This window comes from Notamacropus eugenii, chromosome 3 (genome assembly GCF_028372415.1).
Source record: "Notamacropus eugenii isolate mMacEug1 chromosome 3, mMacEug1.pri_v2, whole genome shotgun sequence".
Classification (NCBI taxonomy): Eukaryota; Metazoa; Chordata; class Mammalia; order Diprotodontia; family Macropodidae; genus Notamacropus; species Notamacropus eugenii.
In genome coordinates this window covers 192,614,780-192,638,306 of record NC_092874.1, presented here as the reverse complement: position 1 = coordinate 192,638,306, position 23,527 = coordinate 192,614,780, and the positions used below count along the sequence as shown (strand labels likewise).

At 39.4% G+C, this 23,527-nt stretch overlaps 1 long non-coding RNA gene across 1 annotated transcript; it reads right to left on the bottom strand.

Annotated features, from left to right (window-relative positions):
• Window positions 1-2,301: 2,301 nt before the first annotated feature.
• LOC140533670 (uncharacterized) lies at window positions 2,302-14,016 on the bottom strand. The gene is made up of 4 exons (XR_011977024.1): window positions 12,788-14,016; window positions 12,418-12,484; window positions 8,926-8,980; window positions 2,302-3,183 (listed from the first exon to the last, which is right to left on the bottom strand). It is a non-coding gene; the product is annotated as an uncharacterized lncRNA (long non-coding RNA).
• Between the last annotated feature and the right edge of the window lie 9,511 nt (window positions 14,017-23,527).

Here is a 23,527-nt window from a genome sequence, read left to right as displayed (position 1 = left end):
CCTGGACTTAGTGAGGAAAGCATTGCCTGTGGAATAACTAAGGTTAGGAATATTCCTATAAAGGGATATGATAAATGCAACTGGCAACCTTCTGGGTATAGAATCATGTTTTCCTGGGGAAGTCTTGTGGGAAGCTTGGATAATTCCTGTGACAGACTCACTATAGGTCTGAAATATAATTAAGACTAAAGATGAGAATCATGTTATTAGATCATCTTAGTGGAGAAGCAAGCATTCAGGCTGGTGCAGGGCTGAAAGGCAAGGCAGCCTAACATTACATGTCAGAATTTGGTGGATATTACTGTCAGCTTGTTAATAACTAGGCCTTAGTGGAGAGTTTGGAGCTTTCACCAGACAGCACCAGTAGTATATGTGAACCATGCTCTGCTGCCCTTAGATGACTAGGAAGATTCATCAAGGTGCAATAAGAGACCAATCAGGTCTCAGGGACAATTTTGTTGCCTTTAAAGAAAGTGAATCTCTTGGAGGAGGGAAGAGGAAGAGACATGGAAAAAATTTTGGTACATATTAGTTCTATCACAATTGCTTATCAGAGATGCCAATGAAGAAATCATCCTCAGGTATGAGTTGGACTAAGTGACCTCTGAAGTTCCTTCCACTCTGAGGTTTTGCAATAAGGGAGAATATTTTGTGCCATGGAGAAGCAGCATGATATACAAAAAACCATTGGATTTAGAATCAGATGCTTTACTTTTGAGTTGTCTCTACCATGTAGACCAATTAAAAAACTTTAATTAACTTCATTGATTTTTTATCTTCATCTGTAAAATCACTATAATAATGCTTGCATCATCTACCTCACTGAGTTACAGTGAAAGAAGGGGTCACAAAGTGCTACACTAGTATGAACTATCATTATCACTTTTATTATATGATATAGCCCTAGAAAAGTCTTTTCCTTTTTGTGTGGATTTTTTTTCACTAATAAAAGAAGATTGCCACAAACACTTGGGTTAATGCTAGCCCTTAACTTGCGAATGACTAATTCTTCCCCAATCTTAGCTTAAAGAGCACATGGACAGGTTGCACGTTCTATGTGTCTCCAAGGAGTTTGACAGCCTTTTCTTAGGCACTGTCTTAATACAAGCAAGTCTGCCCAGGCACTGAAATGGGGGAGTACAGAGAAAATCGGGGGCTGTGTTCATATCCTGTATAATCTGGAGGAAATTCACCCTGAACTGTTTGTCCACAGGATATGGCCCTGCTTGGCCTTGAGTTAATTACCAGCCTTGAGTTAATTGCCAAGCTAAATAGACCCTAAATAGCCTTTCCTAATCTGTAATAGCACTTTTATTTTCCTGAATATTGAGGTAATGTTAATATGGAAATTCATCTTGAAAAAACCAAAGGGAAATATGAGTTACTTATCACATTTTAACTGACCCACCAGATCTGAGAATCACAAAAATATTCACAGATGATTTCCCATTCATTTTCAAAATCAAATGTTGGGAGTTTGATGACTAAGGAATATGAGTACTTGTAATTGTAATTTCGGGTTAATGGGGGAGGGGGAAGAGTTAAAGATCTTCACACATTAATAGGTGTCAATACCTTATGTTAATTTCTATTGAGGCACTGGGTCAGAGGGTCCTGCCCTCTGGCTCTGAAAAGTGTATACATACTCTGCAGTGAGGTTTTATTTGGGGGCTTACTCATTGGAGGGGTTTGTTTGGCCAGACAAAACTCTGGGAAGCTGTGAAGGAAGCCCCCCTGGTTTGAAAACCCCGATGTTGGTGCTTCTCTCTCTGGTAAATATGTATGTATTGCTTATGGTCAGAGAGTTGGAAGTCCTGTCATTTGTATTTTTCTCTGAAGTTCAGGGTGTTGTCTTTTTCCCCCTGAACTAAGTGAATGATATGTGTACTCGATTAAAGTGATTATTGATCCTTCAAAAGCTGTTTTCCTTTCAGAAAAGTAGATCTAAGAACCTGTTCAGCAGGCCCTCCTGTGTATGCTGGAGTCCTTGCTTTTATAGTATTATTATCCTCATTCTACAAATAGAGTAACTGACATTTAGAGAGATTAACTGACTTGCCAATGGACACACCAATGAAAGTATTATTTGAACTCAAGTATTCCTGACTCTAAATCCAGCATTCTATCCCACATAGCAAAATTAGAGAGGAACATTTGTAGAAATGTGTGTAGAAATACCCTCCCTTCCACCCCCACCCCCACACATTAATTCACATAGAAACACCCATAAACCCTTGAACATTCTCAGTTTGAAAGGATTTCTATCGCAGCTGATCCCAATTCAATTCAATACAATGTAACTTTTTTGAACAAGCATTTATTAAGGACATAATATATTCAGATGCCCATGTTTGGTCTTGGAGGAGATATAATGTTTTAAATGGAAAGCAGTTTTTGCCCTCACAGAGAGTACAGTTTCCGAGGGGTATATAGCATGGACAAGAATAACCACAATACAAAATGACACTTGAAAGGCTCATTAGAAACATGCCCCAAAATGTTAAATAAGGAAGATCCCTCCCCAACCCATCCTCTTTTCCTATATTTGAAATCTAGTCCAGGCTGATATTTTTTAGGGGTCAAACATTCCAATAGAAAGCAAATTATGTGAAAGCAATGGTTGGTTTTTGCTTTTTGCTTTCTTTGAGTCACTAGTACCTAGTACAGTGCTTGCACAAAGTAGGCGTGTATAAAGGATTTGTTGAATGAATGAAAAATTTCCCAGGATACACAATTCAATTTGAAGTACTTTACTCTGGAAAGGTTTAAAGGCCAAGGGGCTAATTTCTCCTCTTCTCTCCCATTCTTTGGAATCATTTTATTGACCCCCTAAGAGAGAAGATATGGGAATATAAATAAAATCTGATCCATAATTTCATAAAGTGGACAACCCTACTTAAAAACTACCCCTTATTTGAGGAAATGTCCTCCTGTTCAAGAATAATACTTATGAAGTCTCTTTATAGACTCGTATGCCTAGAGATTCTTAGTCATAGATTCCATGCTATACCCCTTGCCAATGACCATCTCTCCTCTCTGGATAGCCATGATCAGTCTTCAGCTCTTTCTGCTTGCTCTTCAAGTAGATCTTGATGAAACTGAGGTCAAAAAGGAAGCCTGCAATACTGAAGCCATCTAGGAGAGGGTGCTCCACAACGAGGTCATAGGGAGAATGGATCTGATCTAGCATTGGACAGAAAGGAAAATTGAAGACAAGTTAGAGATGAATCTCAGCAATCATAGAGGGTTGAGAAAAGGGATTTACGGCCCCCTACTAATGAAGGAAAGTCTGTATTTGAGGAAGAATACATATGTGATAACAAAAACAACAATAACTGGCATTGACATAGTATTTTAAGGTTTGACAAGTGTTTTGCATCCATTATGTCTTTGAGCCTCACAGCGCTCCTGTATATAGCACAAGAAGAGATCTTTGGCAGTGGCTAGATAAGGCTAACTACCTCACTTTACAAATGGTAAGACTCAATGAGAGTCCACTGTGCAATGTAGCTGCCAAACAGGTAAACGTGAACCTTCAGATACACTAGGGCAATGGAAGTTTCTAAAGGACCAGCCATGATTGTGCTGCTGTATTCCATTTTGAACAGAATACATCTGGACCATTGCTTTTATTTTTTTAAATTTGTTTATTTTATTCTGGACTTAAAAAACAAAACAAGCATATCCATAAACAGTAGAATAGAAAAAAAAATGATTGCACATGAAATTGCAAATCTATTATGGACAACTTGCTATTCCTTTTAAATATATAATAAAGTTATCATGTGACTTTTTTCCCTTTTTTTTCTGGTTTTTAGTTCTAGTTCTAGTCACATTGTTAAGAAAGATAAGTTAGAGTCATTGAGGATAATGAGGAGATTTTAAACCATGTCATAAGATGAAGGGAAGGAACTAAATATTTCTTCTGGAAAAGTGAAGACTTGGAAACATGATGCTCCCAATATTTTTGCACATTTATTAGAAGTTAAGCTTTGTGAAATAAAAATCAATGTGCCAAAGTAATTAAGGAATTTCTGTTGAATGAGTGATAGTTATTTGCAAATATTTGAAAACTTGTTCTGCTTAGCCCCAGAAAGCAGATCTTCCCCTTTTCTCACTTTTCAACCTATTGCCACCTTCACTCCCAGTTCCCAGTATAACTCAGTCTCTGGCCTGCTCCACCTCCTCACCAATTACATTGCACAAAGTTACCTTCTGCCCTCCTCTTCCTCCCCATTCTGCATCCTAACCCAACCAGCTTCCCTATTTGAATGCAAACTCCTCCACTATAGGAACTGTTTGATTCTCTTGTATTTGTATCCTTAGCTCTTAGAGCAGTGCCTATTAAGTGTTTAATGAATTCTAGCTAGCTAGCTAGCTAGCTGTCTGTCTGTCTCTCTGTCTGTCTATCTCTCTAAACGTCTATATTTCTCTTTCTATCTGGCTTCCAACTTTATCACTTAGCTAAAACTCCAAAAATTCCAATAGTGTTTTAATTGCCTTATATAATGACTTTTTCTTAATCCTCATCCTTCTTCATGTTTCTGTGGAATTTTGCAATGTTGAACACCCTTTCCTTCAGGGCACTCTCTTCTCCCCTCCTTTTTTTTGGCACTGTCTTTCCTACAGTCTCTTTTGCCAGATTATCATTCTCATCAAACCTTCTAACTATGTCTGTGTCTCCAGGCATAGGAATCTAAGGTTCTATTCTGAGTCCTCTTTACTTTCTTCTCTATATTCTCTTTTAACTGAATGAGTGTATCTCACTCAAAGTGAGAATGTGATAAGACTTTAGCCTGAAAGAACCAGGGTCTCCCAGTGCATCCTGGGCCATCTCCAGTCGTCCTGATGAACATCAGGCCACTGGACCCAGATGGCTCAGGAGAAGGAAGTGAGGTTGATGACCTTGCACAGCCCTCCCTCACTCAAATCAAAGTCAACTGCAAGTCCTGTCATCATCTTGATGTCATTGTCCTCTTTGAGAATTAAGAACAAATACAATATTCTCTTTCAAAGATCTTATCAGTTCCCATGATAACTATCCTCCCTTTGCAGATGACTCTTAGATCGTTATATCCAGGCTTCATCAACAACTTTCCTATTCAACATTTTGAACTAGGTTTTTTGGAGATATCTCAAACTCAACATGTGCAAAACAGAATTTATTATCTTTCTCTCCAAAGCCAAATTTTCTTCCAAATATCTGTATTTCATCATCCTTCCAGTCACTCACGTCCAAAACCTCCATGTCATACTAGATTCCTCAATCTCCCTTACCCCACATTTTCAGTCAGTTACCAAACCTTGTCCTTTCAACCACCTAAATCTCTTCTATCCATCCTCTTATCTTTACTCAAACAACCTCCAGCATACTTTAGCCCTGTATCATCTCTTGCCTATACTATTTCAGTAGGCTCCTAATTAGTTTTCCTGACTCTAGTCTCACCTCACTTCCAAGTATGCAGCTACCATTGTGATTTTCTTAAACTATGTCTTAATATGGCATTCTTCTACTCAATAAACTCCAGTGGCTTCATTTTTAACCTAGAGAATCAGTGTTTATGGAAACAATGCTTTAGAACCTTTCACAACTTGGCAACAACTCATATTTTCTAGTCTTATAATATATGACATCCCTTCACACACTCTGTGGTTAACCCAAAATGGCCTTCTTGATGAAACTTATACATCACACTCAAATCTCCCACCTGTCTTCGCACTGACTGTCCACCATGCCTGGAATACATTCTGTTCTCACCTCCATCTCTCAGAAATCCTAGTTTCCTTCAAGCACCATTTTCTATACGAAGCCTTTATTGATTGATTTTTCTAACTGCTGGGGAAAGTGTCTTCCCTCTGAAATTATATTGTATTTGTTTTATGCTTCTTTCTATAAGATGTACATCTTTAAATATTTTACATATTTCCCTACAGATGCACAAGTTAACCTGCTCTAAATTGTAAGCTCCCTGAGGTCAGAGACCAAACTTCTATTTTCATATCCGAGTGCCTAGCACAGTGCCTGGCATATAGAAGGTGCTTAGTGTTTGTTAGGAGGTTTTTGTTGATTGATTCACTAAAGATATAGAAGGGAAGACTTGGCTCAACATAAGGAAAACCATCCAAAGAATTAGAGATGAACCCAAAAGTAGTGAGTCCTCATGTCTGGACAATTTGAAAAAGATAACGCCAACGAAATTAATATTTTGGTTGTGGTTGCTCCAGATAACCTCACTATGTTCTCCAATTCAATGATGCTTTGAATCTGAAGCCCAGAGAGAGTTAGTGAGTTGCCCAGGGTTATATAGCAAGTTACTGACAGAGTTGGGACTGGATAAGTCAACAAGCATTTGTTAAACATTTACAATGTGCTAAGAATGTGCTAGGAATGCAAATATAAGCCAAAAGGAGGCCTATTTCTGCCTTCAGTTGGCACCAATTAAAAGGGAGCTGATAATTGGTGACTAGGTGGGAGGAGAGGGTCCCTTTGCTGGGGTATCGTGATAAAGTCTAGAGAGTAAGATGTAGAGCACAAAGAAAAGTGAAGGATGGCTGGCCTAAGTCTTTCCTCAAAATGGAGGCTCAAGGAGGAACTCACCAATGGGAGGAATGGGTAATGGGCAGAGGCATCTTCCAGTGTAAGAAGGTAATTTGGAAATAATGGTGAAACTTAGAGAGTCAGAAGTGGAGCCCAAAGGCAATATGAGGTGGCATTTTAATATTCTTGGCAGGGAGAACTGAGTAAAACTGGACCTCATCTATAGTCCACTTCTCAACCCACTCTGCTGTAGAAAAGACTTCTGTAAACCCTACAGAGAGGACTGCTGGATTATAGAATGATCAGACTATGGAGAAATATATGATTTTGAGCTGGAATCTAGCTCTTCCATTCTACACACAAGGAAAATGGAGCCTAAAGAAGTTAAGTGATACCAAGGGTGGAGAATCTGCAGCCTCATGGCCACATGTGTCCTTCTAGGTCCTCAAGTATAGCCCTGAGTCCAAGTTTTACAGAACAAATCCTTTTATTAAGGAGTTTTGTTCTGTGGAGTTTGGATTCAGTCAAAGGACCACCCTTGAGGACCTCAATGGCTATATGTGGCCTCAAGGTTGCAAGTTCCCCATCCTGGATATGCCAAAGGTCAAATAATATTAAGAATTGAACTTGGATTCTAACAAATGTTTGTTTGTTCGTTTTCCCAAATCTAGTGCTCTATAATGTGTTGTAGTCAATCATTTTTCATTCAGCCTTTCTCTTCTACTGTCCAGAAGAAGGCAAGTAAAGACTGGGCTGTAGAATAGGACCCCACGTTGAACTGGCCTCTCAGGTTTTAACTTCCAAAGAATCAGTGGAAGGGGATGGGGTATGGGGCCAATGAGGGAGCCCTTGGGGGAAGAAATAGTTAATAGTTAAGAAAGAGCATAGTTAAAATGTAGCTCTGGAGAAATCGTTTGATCATAGAATCATAGACTTAGAGCTGAAAGGGACCCAGAGGTCATCCAGTCCAAATCCCTGGACTGAGGACCCTGGCTTCAGGAGAATCATAAGGCCAGTTATATGGGAATGACCTTTAAAAGAAGACCCAAGTTAGAATCTAGGCTCTGTCAGTTTTATCTATGTGATGGTGGACAAGGCATCAAACCTCCATGTTTTTCAATTTCCCCATCTGAGAATAGGGATGTTTATATTCATGCCGAGTTTTTGTAAGAAAAGAAATTTAGAAATTACAAAAAACTATAGACGTAACCTTAAATTATCATTACCTCTTACCACATAATATCACTTTTAATTAGATCTGAAATGTATTCAATAAATCCAACCAGGGTAAATACCACTTCATGCTGGGTGGAAAGAATAAGACTGCCATTTTTGTCTAAAAATAATTACTCACATTTTTATAGTACTTTGAGGTTTTACAAATGCTTTCTTTCCTTACCACAACTCAAGTGAGGCAGGCAGTGTAAGTATTAATATCCTCATTTGACAGATAAAGAAACTGAGGCTCAGGGACATTAAGAACCTTGACTAAGTTCAATCAGCTATTGTTCAGTCATGTCCAACTCTTCATGACCCCCAAGGACCGTACTATCTGTGGGGTTTTCTTGACAAGAATACTGGAGTTGTTTGTCTTTCCTTCTCTAGTGGACTAAGGCAAATAGAAGTTAAGTGACTTACCTAGGGTCACACAGCTATTAAGTGTCTGAACAGGTCTTCCTGACTCCAGACCCAGTGTTCTATCCACTGAGCCGCCTAGCTTCCTCCAGGTACCGCGTCAAAGCCAGGACTGGAGCCCAGGGCTTGTGACTCCAAGTGTGCAATTCTTTCTGCTATCCTACAATGTTTATTTCTTTGTCACTGGATGGGCTGGTTGAAAAAAGCTGTTTCTTATGTAGTCACAGTCTAGTAACAGCAGCAGTATGTAGAGAGATTTTCCTGGTCCATATGTGAGGAGCTAGGTAGGACAGGGGATAGAGCAACTGACCTGGAGTTAGGAAGACCTGAGTCCAAATCCTCCCTCTGGCATTTACTAGCTGAGTGACTTTGGGCAAGTCTCTTAATTTTGGCATGTGTCAGTTTTCGCATCTGTAAAATGGAGATAATATCACCTACTTCCCAATTTCGTTGTGAGAAGTGAATGCGATAATATTTGTAAAGAACTTTGGAAATTTTAAAGACCATTAGAAATGCTAATTATTCTTTTTTTATTGTTGTTGCTATGTGAACAAGTTTTCATTCCAATAATGAATACTTTGCCCTGAAGGATTGGGGTAATGGTAACAGGAACGCCTTTACCTACCATCGGTACTGAAGAAGTCTGGGAATAACAGGTGATGCTGAAGATGATGCAGGTGACCCCACATGCTGAGAACAGTCACTTTGCACATCAGCCCAAGGAACCAAAGTTGGTCACCCACACCTCTTACCTTGTCAAGCAATCCAAGGATTTCCAAAAAGAACCACCAGTGGTATTTTCGCCATCTGCTGGACAAAAATGGCAAGTTAAGTGAAAACCAGCATCTTCCACTGCTATTGGAGTTTGTAAGGTTTGGGGTTTTTGTTTTTTTGTGTTTGAAAGGTCACTTTGATGAAGAAAGTCTTGTCTGTATGTACCTTGTCCCTATCCTATGCCCATAGTCATCATTCATTTCCTATTCCTACTGCCTGAATATCCACTGGGAAAACAAAATGAGGGCGAGGATAAGATAGGCTTCTGGGTGGGATCACAAAAGAGGCTTTCTAATAGTTAACAAGTCTGTCCCCTTGCCACCATGCAGTCAAGGATTTTCAGCCCTCAGCTATCCCTTCTTCTGTATGTGGAGATTTTTTTCTCTTCCTCTAGTCAAAGATAGAAAATCAGGCATCATCAACCCGTCTGTGACAACATCTTGTACAAAACATCTACTCTGCAAATACCTTGCATGCATTTAATTGTTTTCTTGTTGTCTTCCTCTTTAGAATGTAAGATGCTTAAGGGCAGGGACTATTTTTGCTTTTATATCCTCTAATTAGCACAGTGCCAGTAAATGCTTAATAAATGTGTGTGGAACTTAAATTGACTTGACAAGGGGACAGCCAAGAAATAGACTCACAAGTCTATTTCTCTCCAGGCTTAACAATTCTTATCTCTTATTTATCCTTACCCTTACCTTTCCATGCCCTTACTCCCAAGTTCACTCTGACAGTTGGCCACCTGGATGTCAGAGGCAGAGGAGGTTAGCAAGGACTAGTTCAAGTCAAAATGAACTTGAATGAAAGGAAAACATTATTTAAAAGGCTAAATCAGTAATAATCTTGATCTCACTACCTAAAGCAGTTTCCAATTTAATACCTAACTTAGTGTCACATACCTGGTGAATATTTCCTAATGAACTAAATGTAAGGAGTATATATTCTTATCTAAAAGAATGGATAAGTTAAGAGCCAGCCCCAAGCCTATGGAATGGGACACAAAATCACCAGACCCTCAGAACAGGAAGAGGACTTCTAGCTAGTTCAACACATATCTGAACAGGGAATAATATCTCAAACAAGTGGTCATGAAGTCTTTGCTTGAAGACTTTTAGAGAGTGAAAATCTACTATCTACTAAGACATTTCATTCCAATTTTAGTTTTGTTTTAATAATCATAGCTATTTTCGTAGTTAGGTTTTTTTTTCTTTATATCAAGTCAGAAAATTATCTTCCAGCCACTGTCATCTATTGCTCCTAATTCTCCTTGGGGCCAAGAAGGACAAGTGTAATCTCTATTCTGCATGAGAGTCCTTCAAAATCGTTGAAGACAGTCATAATGTCATTAACGAGTCAACATTCACTGGGAGGGAATTTCCTAGTGGAGTGCCCCAAGAATCTGTCATTGGTCCTGTTTAATAATTTGATCAGTGATTTAGATAAAGGCAATGGATGGCAAATTTGAAGATGACAAAAAGCTGGGAGGGATATAACAAAGGGGCTGAATGATAGAATCCAAAACAGATCATGACAGGCTGCAACGATGTGTTGACTATAATAAGATGTAATTCAGTAGAGATTAGCATTACATCCTATATATGGATTGAAAAAATCAACTTCATTAGTACAATGGAGGAGAGCGATGGCCAGACTGCAATTTATGTGAAGAAGATTTAGGATTTTTAGTGAACTGCAAACTCAGTACAAACTCAATAATAGGAAGTGCCAATCAAAAGTTAATGGAATCTTAAACTGTATAAATAGACACAGTGTCCAGAAAGAGGGATGTAATATTAGTGAAAAGGAGCTGGATTTGGGGTCAGAGGGCATAGGGTCAAATTGCAATTCTATTACTTAATATCTGGATGACCTAGAGAAAGTTGTTTACCCTCTCTAGAAGTCATTTCCTTCTATAAAATGAGGGAGTTGTACTAGATGACCTCTAAGCTCCCTTTTAGCTCTTAATCTATAATCCTACATCCCTTTTCTCATCTGGACAGATCTCACCTGGAATATCATACTTAGTTCTGGGGGACACATTCTAAGATGGGTATTGATAAACTTTATTACATATTGTTTCATATTTTTCTCTCTTTCATAAGTACTGTTATCATCATCAATAATTTATTGAACAACTTTAGTGTGTCATCTACTTAGCTAAGCACTTTGGGGGAAAGGATACAAAAATGAATAATATATCCTCTAATCTCAAGGAACTCACAAGATAATCAGAAAATTTAAAACAAAAAAAAAGATGATTCATTAGTTATCAGATCTTTGATTTCATCAGTGAGGGTATTCTTTCTTTCAATGCACAGCACAATCCCTTCATTGTGTTAATCAACAGTTTTCATGAATTAATGTGAGAAAAAAAATATCATCCTGTGGTGGACAATTCTTCAGTGATGCCACTTCAAACTTAGCTAAGCTGGCCCACAGGTGAGCGAGATATAGTTTAATCTGCACCCTCATAGAGACTAAAAGATTTCTAGTTTCTACCATAGAGCATATGCCACTGGATCCATTGTGATTAACTCATAATAAATGCAAAATGAGGGATATAATGTAAGGATATCAGGAGGGGAAGGGAGCAATTTGGATAAGGTGAGCCAATAATTCTTCACAGATAAGTGGGACTTGAGATGGGCTTTAAAGGACATATGGAACTTAGATAAATGGAGAGAAATGGGGACTATATTCCAGATGAGAAGGACTGTGTGGGCAAAGGCAGAGAGGCAGGAACATGTGTGACTGTTAACTGGTCATGTTAAAGACCAGTCTGGCTGCTTTGGAAAGTTAATGTAGAGGAAGAGGTGAGAAATAGGCTGAAGAGGTAGAGTGGAGCCAGACCATCTGGAGGACTTTAAATGTCAGTTATTTTAGCATTTCTATGTAGAAAAGTTCAGTCTTTTTAGTTGAGAGTCAAGAAGCCCTCAGCTCCCAGAAGGAGAAGGAGAAGAAGGGACTGAGCACAGAGATCCTCTAGGATCTACCCTACCCACCTTATCTCAGAAAACAAGCATCCTAAAAACCATCAGACTTGGGCACTATGCTTCCAGCAATACTGCGTCTTAGTTGCCAAAGCATGAATCTGAGACCTGCCATGCTGAGGAAGAGACAGAAGACAAAATATAGGATTCTGGGGGAATGGGCTAATATACCTGGAACCGAGGGATCAAACATCTTCTGGAAAAATCAAAGAGCAAGTGTGAAAACATGCTTTTATACCTCTTACCCATCCTTCCCTTCTATGAGAACACACTTCCTGGCTTATTATACCATCTCCTGACCCTAAGAACAGTATTTGCTATGAAAAAGTCAATTAAAAGTTATATTGGCAACATATAATATATATATTATATGTATATTACATATATTTTATATATATATATATATATATGCATGGGTTGGGAATGGTCTATCATAAGTAAACCGAGGGGTACCTTTAAGGAAATACCATCTCCTACCTCCTTTTTCTAATGTCCAGATATCAAAGTCCAAGATTTTTTCCTAGGTAGTAGCCATCAGGAACACCTAGAAACAAGGTCAAATTTGGGGGTCTAAGTCAAAATATTTAAACACTCACTCTATGGTATGAAAACTAGTTTGTTTTCTACCACTTACATTATCTCCTTTCTCCCCACCCACATTTTTTGGGCAAATCCTCCACTCATAAGACCACAGGACCATACCTTTCCCAACTATGACCAGCCTTCCCCCCTCAACTGGCAACATTCCCTATTTCACTGATGTTCTTGGACTATCTTTCTTCTCACAAGTTTCTCCACCATGTATTCCCTGGTTACATGACATTCAGTGCTCTAGAGCTCAACTTACTTCTGTAGTTTCTCCTGGCCTCTTCAAGATGAGGAATTGCTGCTCTGGTTCCTTGGAAACTGCTTCAGGGAGAAGGATCCATCTCTATTTCAGGTCTTCCTCGATCCACTTCCTTGATGCACTGGGTGATTCCAGGAGCCCTCTCGTAAGCCTTGCCCACTCTATCTTATCTACTTACCTACTCTATCATCCCTGTCTGCTTTGATATAGTGCATTCTCCAGGTCCCTGGCTGCCCAAACACTAGAATTCCAAGAAAATGAACACATCCCAGGCTATGCTCTAGCTACCAAGGGGAGAGAAAGACAGACAGAGAGAGAGAGAGAGAGAGAGAGAGCAAAGGGAGGAGTGGGGGAAAGGTTCTGGGGCAACTACCTAGCTTAGGGTATAGAACCAGATGAAAACCACTATGAATTCCAATCAATAGGAGAAGAGACAGGTCCTCTAAGGTCCCTAAACACTGTCTCTCTCTCTCTGTTACTGGACACTGTGAGTCTCTCTTGACACTTCTCTAAGGGCCTAAATCTACCTCAAACCCTTTCAAGTTTAAATTGTCCTTTCTCTCTCCTGGAAGTGCCTACCTCCTCTAGTCCTTAGCCCCATCAAGTAAAGATAAAGCAGTGGTGAGACCATAGGGAACCCTGCTCCTAAATAATCTGTTTCCCTTCTCCCTCCTCCCTCCCACTTTTTGGCTAGTCTTCCCCATGGGATGGGAATGAGGGAAATGAGGAAAGCAGAAGAGATTTCAGTTGTCTCAGTTAATCTCAGTCACTGTGCTAAACTATATGTTATCTCCTGCTCATAGGATGTGGGGAAAAGGAATAGGATTAGGGGCAGAACTTTGGGATATAGGTTAGTCAACGAGGTGGTCTAGTCTCACCATCTTCAAGGCTCTGGGACTCCATTCTTTCCCCTATTAAGAGCTTTTAAAATCCAAAGTGTGTCTAAATACAGTCATTTGTCTGGCACATGGAAATTGTGTACAAAGTGCTGCTAATGTATGATTATTCATGCTTAGGGCTGGGCAGAAGGAAAGATTTGTAGGATAAGAGAAGTAGAGTGAGAGGAAGCAACTCATTTATCTTCTCTTAAGGAAGGCAGTTAGTGGCACATTGTTATACCATCATTCATCCCCTCTGCCTGTTTCCACCACTACTTCCACCTAGCTCAAGTTTTCTATTGGTGTCCCAAAGCCATCTGAACTATGAAACTCAGCGTGTGCCTGTGGATTCTAAAGTAAGAGACTAAATTTTAAAACATTTTGAATGTTTTAAGCACTTAACAATTGACAGTACATTCAAATATACTTACAGATACGCAGATCAGATTTACGTAGATCAGATATACCTGCAGAGTGTTCACCAGTCTTATTGCATCAAGGTCAGTCTCTTCTGCCTTCCTGACCCCAACCATGCCACCTCCATCTCATCTCACGTTGCTCCCCCAGACCTGTCCTGATGCTGTATTGTGTCTGGTCTCTTCACTGTATCCAGCACACATTATCCTTATTTGGTGCCTTATGACTCTTTCTCTGCCTGGGATGACTTCTCTTGACTGCTCTACTTTTTCAGTTCTTACCCATACTTCAAAAACCAGTTTAAGCTTTAAGTTTGTTATAGGACCACAGCTCAAAGACTATTTAGTCTATCCCCTCCCTTTCACAGAAGAGGAAACACACACATCCACTCAGACACATAGTGAGTGTCGAAGGCAGGATTTGAGCCTGGATTCTCTGACTCCAGGGCCAGTGTTCTACACAATACTGCCTCCTCTCCTTGAAGCTTTTACCACCACATTCAGCCTTCACTAAACTTTCTCAAATGCTATTTTATGCATACTCAGTGCCACATAATTAAGCATTTCAGAACCATAAGATCATAAAAGCAGAAATTTAGAGCTGAAAAGGAACCTTAGAGACCATTTGGTTCAGTCCCCTAAATTTAAAGAAGAAGGACTGAGGACCAGAGAAGTTAAGCAATTTGCCCAACAGCTAGGTATCTCAGTGGATAGAGTGCCAGTTTGGAAGATCTGAGTTTAAATCTGGCTTCAGACACTGTGACCCTGGGCAAGACACTTAACCCTGTTTGATTCAGTTTCTTCATCTGTAAAATGAGCAGGAGAAGGAAATAGCCAACCACTTTCCCAAGAAAACCCCAAATGGGGTCACAAAGAATTGTACAGGACTAAAATGACTGAATAGTCCCAACATAGACACTGGCACGATGTGAACCCCGAGTCCTCTGGCTCCAAATACAACATTCTTTCTACTGTCTCAGGCTCTTTGCCCTTTTTTCTTTTGCCCTTCCTTCTTTTCCTTTTCTAAATGTGTTTTTTCCCCTCCAAAAAATGTAAGCTTTCAGAGAACAAGATTTGATACTTGATGATCACTTGGCACACTCTAGGGAAAAGCATTGGTCTCTGATAGAGCATTGAACAATGAAAAGAATATGACCGAGCTCAAGCCTCAACACTGTCACTGATTGTGAGGACATTAATATGTCCTCAGAAAGTAATTCAATTTCTATGTTTTTCAGTTGCCTTATCTGTAGAATGGTGGGTTTGAATTCGACTATAGCCAAACTTCTTTCCAGCTCAGACAGTCTATATTCTATATTTTACATAGACCCTATAAATTTCAATCACCCCATAGGCATACAACTCCATTTTATGCCTTAATAACAGCAATTTAGATTTACATTGACATGGAGATTGACACTGCTTTATACACATTATCTTGTTTGATTCTTACAATAACCCTGCCACAGTGGTAGGATGATATTACTCTGATTTTAGAGACCTGGAGAGTTTAGGGGACTTGTTCAGTAACTGGTCAATATCACAGGCAGAAACAAGGTCTTTTGGTTCTGAGTTTAGTGTTTTCACTATACCGTGTTATCTCTAATATAGGGCTTATCTTATGAAGTGCGACACCCTTGGTCCTACTAATACAAGGAGTTCCAGAGGCCTACATGCTTTTCTTCTTGCCACAAATCTCAACTGTCAATCACAACCCTCACCTACTACTTCCAGCCATGGGCCATGTCTTCTAAAAGCAGGCTCTACTGGGCCAGGCAATGGGAAGGTATAGGGGTAAGAGAATAAATAGCATAACATAATTCTCAAGAAACCTTGAATTCATTCACGCTGAATTTTCAGTAGCTGTTACTGGACAAAGGAGGAAGAAGGATCCCCCATTTGGTGATTTTTCTTTTCCAGAGCACTTTGTTTTCATTTCCCTAGTGAAGTAAGATTGTAGGTTTCTCCTGCTAACTCTATAGTAATCTGTGTGCATGTCCTATCCTAGTTCTAGAAAGAAAGGTCCATGAGGGCTAGAATTCTTGTCTTAGCTAAATTTTGTATCACTCCTAGAAACCTAGACCAGGGTTCTGAAAATTTGGATTTTTATTTATGGTTTATGAATTAAACTGAATTGCATTAAACTGCATTGTTGAAGAGGAAGGGAAACAGAGACATACCCACGAAGGAAAAATCACCCCTTTGGGAGAAAAGAGGAGAATAGACCAAAATCTTAAAGATGTGGAAGAGAAGGAAAAATATTGGTGTGAAGGTAGGAATGAAAGATGAAACTGTGACTACATTGGGAAGTTTGGAGGAGGGTAGTGAGGAGAAGTGTCTAAGACTATGAATCATTGGAATTATTCAAGTTGGAATGGGCTCAGGACCCAGCATAGCTCTGGGAATGACCCAGACTGGCATCTTGGACCTGGCTAGTATTAGATGTCAAATAGATCATTTCTAATTTAAAAATGGGATGATAAAGAATGTGCTCTACTCAGCTGCTGCTTTTTCCTCAGGAAGCTGGCCTGGCCTCTACATTTTCAGCATATATATAAGGTAATTTGTCCTCTCCGCCCTCTGCTAGTCCTCTTTCCAATAATAATGCTGTTGTATGATTGTACTAAGTGCAGGAAGAAAACACAAGTATTCCAGTGAGCGTTCATGCCATCTTGACTTGATCAATAACAGGTATGTTTTATACAGTTTGGGGGCATTATTATTAATACAGCAAACTAAATTACTTATTTCATTAACAAGTACATTAGACTACTAACCAATCGCCCCAAGATTAGCAACATCTTGTCTCTTTTAGTGTTTCATGAGCCTTAGGGGAGTGAAGCTATACCTGACCCCTTTCTCACTGGCCACAACAGGCATTTTTTTTTACCTCTCCACATCCTCCACCATCACTGAAGTCATCTTCAGGCTCTACCCCCCTCCCAATTCATGGCCCCAGATATTTTATATCATTGTATAAATGTATATAAATATACATACACACAATACATACAATGCAAAATGTGAAGACATCTTGGGAGAAAAAAAGCATTAAGTCAGGGGTGGGGAACCTCTGGCCTTGAGGCCACATGTGGCCCTCTAGGTCCTCAAGTGAAGCCCTTTGAGTCCAGACTTCACAGAACAAATCCCCTTAATAAGAGGACTTATTCTATAAAAACTTGGACTCAGTCAAAGGCTAGAAGTCCTCTGGGTCACAGGTTCCCCATCCCAGGCATAGACACTTTAGGACAAAACAGTGACCTTTGTGATTTTCAGTGGAAGTGTCTGGAGAAATATGGGAAATCACTGTCAAGGATCTCCATGAAAGATCCCTTTGCTACCTGATGCTCTGCTGCCCCAGAAATAGAGACCCTCCCCCACGGCCGAGACACTTAGGCTTTGTACTTCATCCTTCTACTGAACTAGCTTGGATGAGTCCTCTTCTGTTTGCCAAGTTATGAAATGAAGCACTGAATCTCAGCATGACTTTCTGGAGAGGCCAAATGACTTAAGACAAGCGTTTTCCTTTCATGGCTCTAGAAAAGACCCACCTACTTCTCTAACTGATTCAGAGTTCCTAAGTTATCTTGTCCTCAAAATTTTCCCTGATTATTCTTTCAGCTAAGAAATGTTTCTTATTTTTTTTGACTCATACTATTTAGTCTCTCCTAAGGACTTACTCTAATTTTTTTTTTTGTCATAGTTATTTGCACAGGTTATCGCATTACCTGCTAGATTATAATTTACCAAGAACAGGGGCTGTGAGTTTTTCACTTGTGTCGCTGGCGCCTAACACAATGTCTCAAACATAGTGGGCAATTAAAAAAAAACATTTTGTTGAATTTGTTTGAACTAAATTTTTTCATATCACTTCTCTGCATTAAATCTTCAATGGGCTGTCATTGCCTAGAATTTAAGTTGCTTGAAGGCAAGGATTATCTTCCTGGTTTTCAATTAGCCTAATGTTTAACACAGTTCTTTGCACATAGTAAACGTTAAGAAATTCTCTCTCTCTCTCTCTCTCTCTCTCTCTCTCTCTCTCTCTCTCTCTCTCTCTCTCTCTCTCTTTCTCTCTCACTCTCTTTCTCTCTTTCTCTCTCTCTCTCTCTCTCTGATATAATGCCAAAAGTCAGCCTTGCATTCAAAGCCTTCCTCACCTGAACCCTAAGCAACATTTCCAAATTTAACTCCGAATATTGATGACAAAAACTCTGCACTTGATGACAGAATAATAAGCAAAGTTTGGAAGGAAGTTACAGTGAAATAGGGTTCAGTTCAATACAAGAAAAAACTTCCTGGAGCTATCAGCAATGGAACAGTTTGCTACTGAAGTAGAGGACTTCATGTTATCAGAGGACTTATCCAAGTAGAGGTTGAATGAACACCTAGCAGCAATATTAGAGGGGATATCAGTATTCAGTAAGAAGGCATTCTATTTAGATGAGTTCTTAACCATTTTTATATACACATGTATATGTAGATGTATATATGTGTGTATACTTATGTATATGTATGAATAGAATATACTTTGACACAATATGTATATTTTGATAATTGTATTTAAATATAATTGATTTCCTTTGTGTTCCTTTGTATTTTATTTTATGTATGCATATATCATATGTTCATTATTATATAATTACATGTTATATAATTATATATTTTATTAAAATATATCTTATATGATCATATATGTTATATAATATGCATTTTATTATTATATATTTATGTTTTATATATACATTATTCTGAGAAGAGAGCCAAGGTTTCACCAGATTGCCAAAGGGATCCATGACACACACACACACACACAAAAAGGTTAAGAACTTTGATCTATATCAGAGGTAGGGAACCTGTGACCTTGAGGCCACATGTGGCCCTCTAAGTCCTCAAGTGTGGCCCTTTGACTGACTCCAAATTTCACAGAACAAATCCCTTCAATAAAGGGTTTGTTTTATAAAACTTGAACTCATAGGGCTGTACTTGAGGACCTAGAAGAACACATGTGGCCTTGAGATCTTGGGTTCACTATCCTTAGTCTAGATGATATTTGAAGTCTTTTCCAAGTGTAAGGTTCTCATTTTATAAAATGTTACTACCCTTGGTGTGATAGAACACATGATATGATGAAAATAGCTGTGGACTTGGAATCAGCATATTCACTGTACCACCGTAGGTAAGTCATCATCTTTTCCAGACAAAGGCCTGTTTCCCCCTTCTTTAAAATTAGGAGAGAGGGTTGAATTAGATGAGTTCTCTCCAAAGCTAACAATAACCCCTTAATTGCCAGATCTGATGGCTATTGACAGGTCTCTTCTCAGACCTCACCCTTCCTGACCTCTTTGCAGCATTCAATACTGTTGGCAGCCTTCTTTTCTTCTCAACATAAATGACTCCTAAATCTATATATCCGGTCCTATTCCCTCTCTTGAGAAAATCCCATATCACAAACTGCCTATTGAACATTTCAAACTGGATGTTCCATAGGTATCTTAAATTCAACATGTCCAAGACAGAACTCATTATCTCTCCCCCAAAACTTTCCTCTCTTCCCACCTTCTCTATTACTGTTGAAAGTACCACCATCCTCCCAGACACCCAGGATCCCAACGTTAACACTTTGGCTCATCCCACATATCCAATCAGTTGCCAAATTATATTATTTCTACCTTTACATTATCTCTTCCAAATGTCTCCTTTCCATTAACAAAGCCTGAACTATTGCAATAGCTTCATAACTGATCTCCCTACCTTCTCTCTTCAATCCAACTTTCACCCAACTGATTTTCCTAAAGTGCAAATATGACCATGTCACAATGCTACACAAAAAATTCCAAGGTTTCCCTATTTACTCCAGAATCAAATATAAACTCTTTCTTATGTCATGTAATGCTATTCACAACATGATTCCAATCAGCTTTTCTATCCTTATTGCAAATTACTCCTCTCCATACTTACTTTGATACAGAGAAGTTTTTTTCTTGTAAACAAATCTCCATCTCCCACCTCCATGCCTTTGCCCTGTCTGTCCCACATGACTGGAATGTGCTTGTTCCTCACCTCCATTTGTAAGAATCCCTAGTTTCTTTCAAGGGATATATAACTTAAGTTTTATGAAGTCTTTTCTGATTCCCACAAATGCTAATGCTTTCCTTTCAAAATAACCCTGCATCTATTTCGTATATAGTTACAGATGCTAGGGAAAGCTGGGTGGTCCAGTAGACAGAACACCAGGTCTGGAGTCAGGAAGATCAGAGTCCAAATCTAGTCTCAGACACTTACTAGGTGTGTGACCCTGGGCAAGTCACTTAGCCCTTCTTGCCTCAGTTTCTTCAGCTGTAAAATGAGTTGAAGAAGAAAGCGTCAAACCACTCTAGTGTCTTTGCCAAGAAAACCCCAAATAGGGTCACAAAGAGTCAGACAAGACTGAACAACAGAAACAAACAAATGTATATGCTGTTTCCCATTGTAATCTCCTTGAGGACGGGGCATTTCTCACTTTTGTCATTTGCATGCCTAACCCCTAGGGATTATGGAACAGGAGGTGGCACAAAGTACAAAACTGATACATGCTTGATTAAGATTAATTCATTATCAGTCACTTATTAATGACTTAGTGTAATGAGGTTATCCAACAGTTGATACAACCAACTAAAAGAGGAAACAAGTCACTCTATTTTTGAGAAGTGGGGAGAGCTGAAGAAGGATAAAAGCATGGTAGAAGAGGGGGACAACACAGTAATCATTTGGTGCCTAAGTACAGAGGCACTAATGGGGGGGAAAGAGCACACTAAAGGTTTAGATATAAATACAAGTACAAATAAAATTAAATACGATATGTAAAGCTTATAAAGCACATTTCCCACAGCTACCCTGAGTAGAACTAATATCCTTCTTTTATAAACCAGGCAGAATCCATATGGAATTCTGAGAGTAAGGATGATCTGAGTTTGGGTCTTGCCCCTGACACATACTAGCTGTGTGACCCTGAACAAGTTGCTTGCCCTGAGCAGCTTTCCAAGTGTGGAAGTTGCAGGAGAGTTGCTGTAACAGCAAGCAAAGTAGGATATTTTCCTGGTTTCTCTGGACTGAATTTTAGCCAATCAGACATATGCAAGTGGACTCTAATCAATCAGATATGTGCATGTGGACTCTAGCCAATTACATGCTGATTAGAACTGTGTATATATATATATATATACACATGTGTGTGTGTGTGTGTGTGTGTGTGTGGAGAGAGAGAGAGAGAGAGAGAGAGAGAGAGAGAGAGAGAGAGAGAGAGAGAGAGAGAGAGAGAGAGAGAGCCAGTATTGAGAAAGCAGACATGCTGAGAGACAGCATTGAAGGGGTGATTCAACATTGAGAAGAAGAGAGCTGAGAGGACACCTCTGAGAGGTGGAAGGAGACCTCTGAGAGCTAGAAGGAGACCTCTGAGAGTTGAGAGTAGACCTTGGAGAGCTGAAAGAGGAGACTTTTGATGGCAGAAGCTTGCTGAAGGAGCAAGTGAATAGAGCTGTAGAGCAGAAACTTGCCTATGAGAAGGAGGCTTAACCCCTTTTGAGAACTAACAGCTGTTATCACTGAGCCTCTGGACTTTGGAGGTGAATTGACATGTTGGTGCTGGTGGTGTATGTTAGCATTGTTGTTGCCCTGTTGAGCTTTGTTTTCCCAAAGGCAGAAGCTGTGAAGTAAATCTGTCCCTCCTGAGCTGAGACATGGAGCAGGAGCAGAGAGCTGCCTATGTGTGAATCCAGGCAAGAGTCAGGAGTGATCAGCCCACAGAACAGCCATTCGACTTGGAAGTCAACTTCGAGTTAAGATAAAAAAAGGACTTGGACATTTGGTATTGATTAAGGATGTTGCTATGAATGGTATACTTTACTTTATTGAACGATGTTTAGTTTATTGCTGAATAAATAGAGTTCATTATACTATGCGATTAGACCCTTGAAATTATTCACAGCAGCAGTCCTCAGGTGCGCTGCCTTGATTGATGCTACAGATGTTAATCTGCCTTAGTAGAGAAGTTTCCTCACCCAGGAATTCCCTATGTTTATCCTATAGATGAATTCACAGGGAAGCCTTTCCCTACAAATACAGACAGAGATACAGGGAGTTTTAAAAGAAAAGATAAACAATCCATGTAAAAAAAGAATAGTAAATGAAAGTATTAGTGACCTCATTTTACACTCTTGGTCACTTAAGCTCTAAGACCCATCCACAGTCACATAGTCACAAAGTGTCAGCACTGAGATTTAAATCATTTAAGGTGCCTTCAGTGTCTCAATAGGAAGGATGGGAGATTCAAACCAAGGCCTCCAGATGTGAGGTCATAGGTGGCAGGTTCCCTATCCCTAGGCTCTTTCCATTACATTAAATTGTTCATATAGGATCTGCCTGAGGAGGGTTGGGGGCCCCCAAAGCATTTTTATTTGTTTGTCTATGTCCATCGAGGCTGAATAAAGGAAAAGGCTGAAATTGGAAGATGAAGGTTTCAGGATAGGTGGCATGAGGGATTTCCTGATTGTTAGGAAGGTGTAAGCAGATGACAAGCTATGGATCTTCAAAACATGGGAACAAAGAATTTCAAGGTGAAAAGGAGTTTAGAAGCTACCTAGGACAGCTCCTTCAAGTGATAGGTCAGCAAACTGAGTCATAGAGGTCAAGCTAGTTGCCTAACTTGTATATGTTGTTTCCTCTGGTAGACAATAAGTTACAAGAGGGAAGGAATGATTTAATTTTTTGTCTTGTTATCACTGGTGCCTAACATGTAGTAGGTGCTAAATAAAAGTTTACCAATTGATTTCCCAAAGTCACAAAGGTAGTACAGGGCAGAACTGGGATTTGAATCCAACTTCACTAACTGAAAAAAGAAAAAAAATTTTCACTTAGAAAACCAGTAAACTTAATGCCAACATAAGATTCCTTATTTGTTGAAAAACAAAACCAGAAAAGGAGGAAAATATAAAAAATAAATTGTAAATTTTATAAATCTGGGGGAGAAGGAATTTTCAGTCCCATACACAATTGACAGCATACTTTTCTATAAGGAATCACTCCACCTCATCAGTTTTTAACAAAAAGTAGGTGCACCCCTCAATCTGGGATGACTCAGGCACATGTAATTATGCCTCTTTATGCCTTTCACTTAGGACAGTCTTTTGCACAAACTAAGGGACTGTTAAACGCTTGTCAGAATGGATTGCATTGAAGTCATGGGAATGAGATCAGCTCAGAAGGCCTCCAGAGGCTGGAGAGTTCATGAGGATGATTCCTGACTGTGAGGATACTTAAATAATACTGCTCTGCACGACCAGGGAATGAAAACTCAAGCATCTCAGTGAAAACTTTCAGCTGTTCCTCCTCTGAGACGCAGTGGCTCAACTCAGAAATCATGCTAATTCATTTTGCTCCTCTACCACCAGAGGGCACTAGAGGCTTGCAAT